This window comes from Schistocerca cancellata, chromosome 1 (assembly GCF_023864275.1).
Source record: "Schistocerca cancellata isolate TAMUIC-IGC-003103 chromosome 1, iqSchCanc2.1, whole genome shotgun sequence".
Classification (NCBI taxonomy): Eukaryota; Metazoa; Arthropoda; class Insecta; order Orthoptera; family Acrididae; genus Schistocerca; species Schistocerca cancellata.
In genome coordinates this window covers 793027977-793035160 of record NC_064626.1, presented here as the reverse complement: position 1 = coordinate 793035160, position 7184 = coordinate 793027977, and positions in this window count along the sequence as shown.

The window sequence follows — 7184 nt, the reverse complement described above, 5'->3', positions numbered from 1 at the left end:
AATATTGCTGTAGGTTGTATTCTTTCTCAGAGGGTTAATGGGCAGGAACATCCAGAGGCTTATGCTTCCATGCAGCTGAATAAAGCAGAGAAGAATTATTCAACTACAGAGAAAGAAATGTTAGCAGTGATTTACGGTATCTCATATTTTCACTGTTATTTATATGGGTGTAAGTTCAAGGTGATTACAGATCACGCAGCATTGAAGTGGTTGTTGGGGTTGAAAGATCCTTCAAGTCGTTCGAGATGGGCACTGAAACTAAGTGAATTTCACTACGAGGTAATTCACAAACCAGGTTACAACATACGAATGCGGATGTGCTTAGTAGAAAAATAGCAGCTGTACAAGTTGTGGTCATAAGTGAGAAGGAGTGGATAAAGGTGCAAGCCACTGACAGAGAGTGTCAATTGTTCCAAACGCCCAACCACAGTTTGTAATGCAGGGTGGGTTGCTTTGCAGGAAGACGAAGTGCGGACTACACGTTGTAGTACCGGAGTCGCTGAGGGAAGAAGTGTTGAAACAAGCGCACAACCATGTATTGTCGGGTCATGGTGGTAAAAGAACGACTGATAGACGAGTAGCTGAAAGGTTTTGGTGGAAGACACGTCGCAATGATGTAGGGGAGTTTGTGCAAAATTGTATACCGTGTGCGCAGAGAGCAGATGTAAGTCATCAGAAAATTCAGTTACAGAGACTACCTGAAGTGGATCATCCATTCGCATTCATAGGATTAGACATAATTGGGGCATTTAACAAGATCCAAGCGGGTAATCGATACGTATTAACAATATTAGATCATTTTACCTGATACCTGGTAATGGTAGCTATTCCAGATCAGAAGGCAAGCACTGTTGCGCAAGCCTTAGTAAATAACTGGTTGCTGAAGTATGGTGTGCCTGATACTATAATTACAGATCAGGGTAGTAACTTTATGTCGGAGCTGATGAAGCAGTTATGCCGTTTATTGAAAGTTAAGAAATTGCGGACAAGCCCATTTCATCCTCAGTCGAACGGACTAACAGAATGGGTTCATAGGACGTTAGTTAAGATGATTAGTCATTACGTAAATTCAGAACACACGGATTGTGACATGTATTTAAATGTGTTGACAAGTGCATATAACACGAAAGTTCATACAGGAACGGGACTCTCTCTGTATGAGGTAATTTATGGTCGGAAAATACCGTCACCATTTGATGTGCTCAAACCTCAGGTAGGTTCACAGGATGAGTGTGTCATGTCGTGCCTCTGGCGAAGCGGAATTTACCGTTATTCTATCGCATGTCTAAAGCGAGAGTAATTACGGATCAGGCGAGTATACACGTAGAAGTGCAAATACCAGTGATGGGTATCAATTCGCAGTACCAGTGTTATACAGCACACCCGTATCCAATTAGATAGGGTGCACTCGGGAAGTGGGTGCAAGTGCAAACTCGGGAAGTGTTGTTAGTGTCAAGACGGAGGAGTGTTCATGTGGTAATGTCTACAGAAGATTTGACAGACTGTTTCAGGGGAAGTGTTTTTATTTGTCCAGCAAAGGAGGTGGAAACCCACAATCATTCGTGTGAGATGCAGTTGTTCTTGGGGAATATGGGAACCTTGGAATGCGAAAAGAAGGTGTTACTTCTCAGACCGAAATTTCAGAAAGTTGGGGAGCATTAGATTTACTCTGTGTTCGAACGAGAGACCGTAGTTGCCACTTGTTACAGAAATGGTAGATTGACAGATATATCAAAGCTTGAATTGCAGGGCAGTGGGTTATTGATTAATGGCACTGGATGTGAAATAGTGGGGAAGAATTTTCACCTACCAGCTTCTTTCACAGGTACAACAATGATTAACGTGACACAGCCTATCTTGTATCATCCAGAGGAACCACCACATATATTGCCTCGCCAGAACCTAACATTTATTAACGAATCCTTGGATCCCACATTGCTACAATCTTGGTGTGCTCCCTGCCGCCGTTGGATAAGCAGCTGCAGCAGCAAGTCGTATACTCCTAGCTCACTCATTTGTTACATAGTTTAATTCTTAATTTCTATGCGTGTTTTTGGTACTTGCATTGTTTAATTCATAAATTTCGGGCGTATTATAGTATTTGAGAGTTGTAGCATCACGTTTTAGTACTCGAATAGTGTTAAATCGCGTAGTCTCCTTCCGCCGCCGAGCAGTGTGTCAGCAGTGCACAAGTGGCAGCATTACTGCATTTACGAGGCAATCTTGTATTTTAATAACCGCTTCAATTTTGTGTCGTCTTGTTTGCGCTCTCTGTAGATTAGTTCAGACGTTCTTTGCACAAGTTTTTAGCATGGATAGGGACTGCAACTGCTGTGTTCGGATGCAGGCTGAGTTGGCATCCCTTCGCTCCCAGCTTCAGGCAGTGTTGGCTTCGGTCACACAGCTTGAGGCTGTTGCCAATGGGCATCACTGTGGGGGTCCGGATGGGGGTTTGACGGGGACGGCCAGCTCGTCCCACGCATCCCCCGATCGGACTACGACTGTGGTTGCCCGGGATACTGCCCGCATTGAGGCTGATCCCTCACCTGTGGTAGAGTGGGAGGTCGTCTCAAGGTGTGGCAGGGGGCGAAAGACATTCCGGAGGGCTGAACGGAAGGCCTCTCCAGTTTGTCTGACGAACCGGTTTCAGGCTCTGTCTCAGGCTGATACTGATCTTCAGCCTGACATGGCTGCTTGTCCTGTTCCAGAGGTTGCCCCTCAGTCTGCAAGATCCGGGCAGTCGCAGAGGGTGGGCTTACTGGTAGTTGGGAGCTCCAACGTCAGGCGCGTAATGGGGCCCCTTAGGGATATGGCAGCAAGGGAGGGGAAGAAAACCAAAGTGCACTCCGTGTGCATACCGGGGGGAGTCATTCCAGATGTGGAAAGGGTCCTTCCGGATGCCATGAAGGGTACAGGGTGCACCCATCTGCAGGTGGTCGCTCATGTCGGCACCAATGATGTGTGTCGCTATGGATCGGAGGAAATCCTCTCTGGCTTCCGGCGGCTATCTGATTTGGTGAAGACTGCCAGTCTCGCTAGCGGGATGAAAGCAGAGCTCACCATCTGCAGCATCGTCGACAGGACTGACTGCGGACCTTTGGTACAGAGCCGAGTGGAGGGTCTGAATCAGAGGTTGAGACGGTTCTGCGACCATGTGGGCTGCAGATTCCTCGACTCGCGCCATAGGGTGGTGGGGTTTCGGGTTCCGCTGGATAGGTCAGGAGTCCACTACACGCAACAAGCGGCTACACGGGTAGCAGGGGTTGTGTGGCGTGGGCTGGGCGGTTTTTTAGGTTAGATGGCCTCGGGCAAGTGCAGAAAGGGCAACAGCCTCAACGGGTGCGGGGCAAAGTCAGGACATGCGGGGACCAAGCAGTAATCGGTATTGTAATTGTAAACTGTCGAAGCTGCGTTGGTAAAGTACCGGAACTTCAAGCGCTGATAGAAAGCACCGAAGCTGAAATCGTTATAGGTACAGAAAGCTGGCTGAAGCCAGAGATAAATTCTGCCGAAATTTTTACAAAGGCACAGACGGTGTTTAGAAAGGATAGATTGCATGCAACCGGTGGTGGAGTGTTCGTCGCTGTTAGTAGTAGTTTATCCTGTAGTGAAGTAGAAGTGGATAGTTCCTGTGAATTATTATGGGTGGAGGTTACACTCAACAACCGAGCTAGGTTAATAATTGGCTCCTTTTACCGACCCCCCGACTCAGCAGCATTAGTGGCAGAACAACTGAGAGAAAATTTGGAATACATTTCACATAAATTTTCTCAGCATGTTATGGTCTTAGGTGGAGATTTCAATTTACCAGATATAGACTGGGACACTCAGATGTTTAGGACGGGTGGTAGGGACAGAGCATCGAGTGACATTATACTGAGTGCACTATCCGAAAATTACCTCGAGCAATTAAACAGAGAACCGACTCGTGGAGATAACATCTTGGACCTACTGATAACAAACAGACCCGAACTTTTCGACTCTGTAAGTGCAGAACAGGGAATCAGTGATCATAAGGCCGTTGCAGCATCCCTGAATATGGAAGTTAATAGGAATATAAAAAAAGGGAGGAAGGTTTATCTGTTTAGCAAGAGTAATAGAAGGCAGATTTCAGACTACCTAACAGATCAAAACGAAAATTTCTGTTCCGACACTGACAATGTTGAGTGTTTATGGAAAAAGTTCAAGGCAATCGTAAAATGCGTTTTAGACAGGTACGTGCCGAGCAAAACTGTGAGGGACGGGAAAAACCCACCGTGGTACAGCAACAAAGTTAGGAAACTACTGCGAAAGCAAAGAGAGCTTCACTCCAAGTTTAAACGCAGCCAAAACCTATCAGACAAACAGAAGCTAAACGATGTCAAAGTTAGCGTAAGGAGGGCTATGCGTGAAGCGTTCAGTGAATTTGAAAGTAAAATACTAGGTACCGACTTGACAGAAAATCCTAGGAAGTTCTGGTCTTACGTTAAATCAGTAAGTGGCTCGAAACATCATGTCCAGACACTCCGGGATGATGATGGCATTGAAACAGAGGATGACAAGTGTAAAGCTGAAATACTAAACACCTTTTTCCAAAGCTGTTTCACAGAGGAAGACCGCACTGCAGTTCCTTCTCTAAATCCTCGCACCAATGAAAAAATGGCTGACATTGAAATAAGTGTCCAAGGAATAGAAAAGCAACTGGAATCACTCAACAGAGGAAAGTCCACTGGACCTGACGGGATACCAATTCGATTCTACACAGAGTACGCGAAAGAACTTGCCCCCCTTCTAACAGCCGTGTACCGCAAGTCTCTAGAGGAACAGAAGGTTCCAAATGATTGGAAAAGAGCACAGGTAGTCCCAGTCTTCAAGAAGGGTCGTCGAGCAGATGCGCAAAACTATAGACCTATCTCTCTGACGTCGATCTGTTGTAGAATTTTAGAACATGTCTTTTGCTCGAGTATCATGCCGTTTTTGGAAACTCAGAATCTACTATGTAGGAATCAACATGGATTCCGGAAACAGCGATCGTGTGAAACCCAACTCGCTTTATTTGTTCATGAAACCCAGAAAATATTAGATACAGGCTCCCAGGTAGATGCCATTTTCCTTGACTTCCGGAAGGCGTTCGATACAGTTCCGCACTGTCGCCTGATAAACAAAGTAAGAGCCTACGGAATATCAGACCAGCTGTGTGGCTGGATTGAAGAGTTTTTAGCAAACAGAACACAGCATGTTGTTCTCAATGGAGAGACATCTACAGACGTTAAAGTAACCTCTGGCGTGCCGCAGGGGAGTGTTGTGGGACCATTGCTTTTCACAATATATATAAATGACCTAGTAGATAGTGTCGGAAGTTCCATGCGGCTTTTCGCGGATGATGCTGTAGTATACAGAGAAGTTGCAGCATTAGAAAATTGTAGCGAAATGCAGGAAGATCTGCAGCGGATAGGCACTTGGTGCAGGGAGTGGCAACTGACCCTTAACATAGACAAATGTAATGTATTGCGAATACATAGAAAGAAGGATCCTTTATTGTATGATTATATGATAGCGGAACAAACACTGGTAGCAGTTACTTCTGTAAAATATCTGGGAGTATGCGTGCGGAACGATTTGAAGTGGAATGATCATATAAAATTAATTGTTGGTAAGGCGGGTACCAGGTTGAGATTCATTGGGAGAGTCCTTAGAAAATGTAGTCCATCAACAAAGGAGGTGGCTTACAAAACACTCGTTCGACCTATACTTGAGTATTGCTCATCAGTGTGGGATCCGTACCAGATCGGGTTGACGGAGGAGATAGAGAAGATCCAAAGAAGAGCGGCGCGTTTCGTCACAGGGTTATTTGGTAACCGTGATAGCGTTACGGAGATGTTTAACAAACTCAAGTGGCAGACTCTGCAAGAGAGGCGCTCTGCATCGCGGTGTAGCTTGCTCGCCAGGTTTCGAGAGGGTGCGTTTCTGGATGAGGTATCGAATATATTGCTTCCCCCTACTTATACCTCCCGAGGAGATCACGAATGTAAAATTAGAGAGATTAGAGCGCGCACAGAGGCTTTCAGACAGTCGTTCTTCCCGCGAACCATACGCGATTGGAACAGGAAAGGGAGATAATGACAGTGGCACGTAAAGTGCCCTCCGCCACACACCGTTGGGTGGCTTGCGGAGTATAAATGTAGATGTAGCTGTAGATGTAGATAGCCTGATTATCTCAGAAAAAGAACAGATCTCAGTTAATCAACTACTGCAGCACGTGCAGCAATATCGGGAGAAACGTAAGCAAAACACAATTATATTTGGTGTGTCAACGACTAGCATAATCTTAGTTCTAGTGTTTATTTGTGCAACTTACTTTTGTATACGGAAAAAGATGTCTCGTTCTGAAATAACAACCGTACATCAAATACCTATGGGACGGATTGGGAATAGTGGAATGTAATATAAATAGATAACCAATGATAAGATTGGAATCAGTATTAACTGTAAATAGATTATTAGCGGATAAGAAACGTTTGACAGTGTTGAAGGAGTAGTCGTATTATACCTGTAGAGTATAAGGAAGTATGGCGTGCACAACCAGTAAGTCCAGAATTGTAAAATTCGGGACGAATTTACTTAAAGGAGGGGGATGTGTAGTGTCGCGGAATAGTAAAGAGTTGGAAATGTGGAATATTGTCAAAGTTTCGTTGCCTATGCCGAGAGCCAGAGGCAGTAGGTTAGCCAAGAGGTAAGAGGATTGCACATGTATGGAATGTGTCGTCACGCAGGGGCAATGGCCTGGTTACACACAACAGGTGAGAGAGAATTGCTTAGCATGCGGGTATGTGTTAGACGGAGACTTTCGTAGAGTGTAAGACAGAGGTATAGCGTCAGCTGTACTGCATTTCACAACTTTGCATAAGTCTGCCGTAACAACATGAAACTCTGTCGCAAGAACACCTAAGAGGCGAGTACAACAGATGAATCAGCAGTATAAGTGGAACGAATGCGTTCATTACAAACGAGCATGACGTCAGGACATTGCTCGTGCTTCCTTTAAATACGCCAGCTTTGATAGCAACAAGGCACTCGCAGTTAGACTTGCAGTGAGACGTGTACTGGGTCGCTTGTAGTGCTCAGCTCGGTGATCGACATGTTAATCTTTATTAAGGAGACGTTGCAGTAAGGGCGGCCCATCCAGCAGCAGACGTGAGGGGACA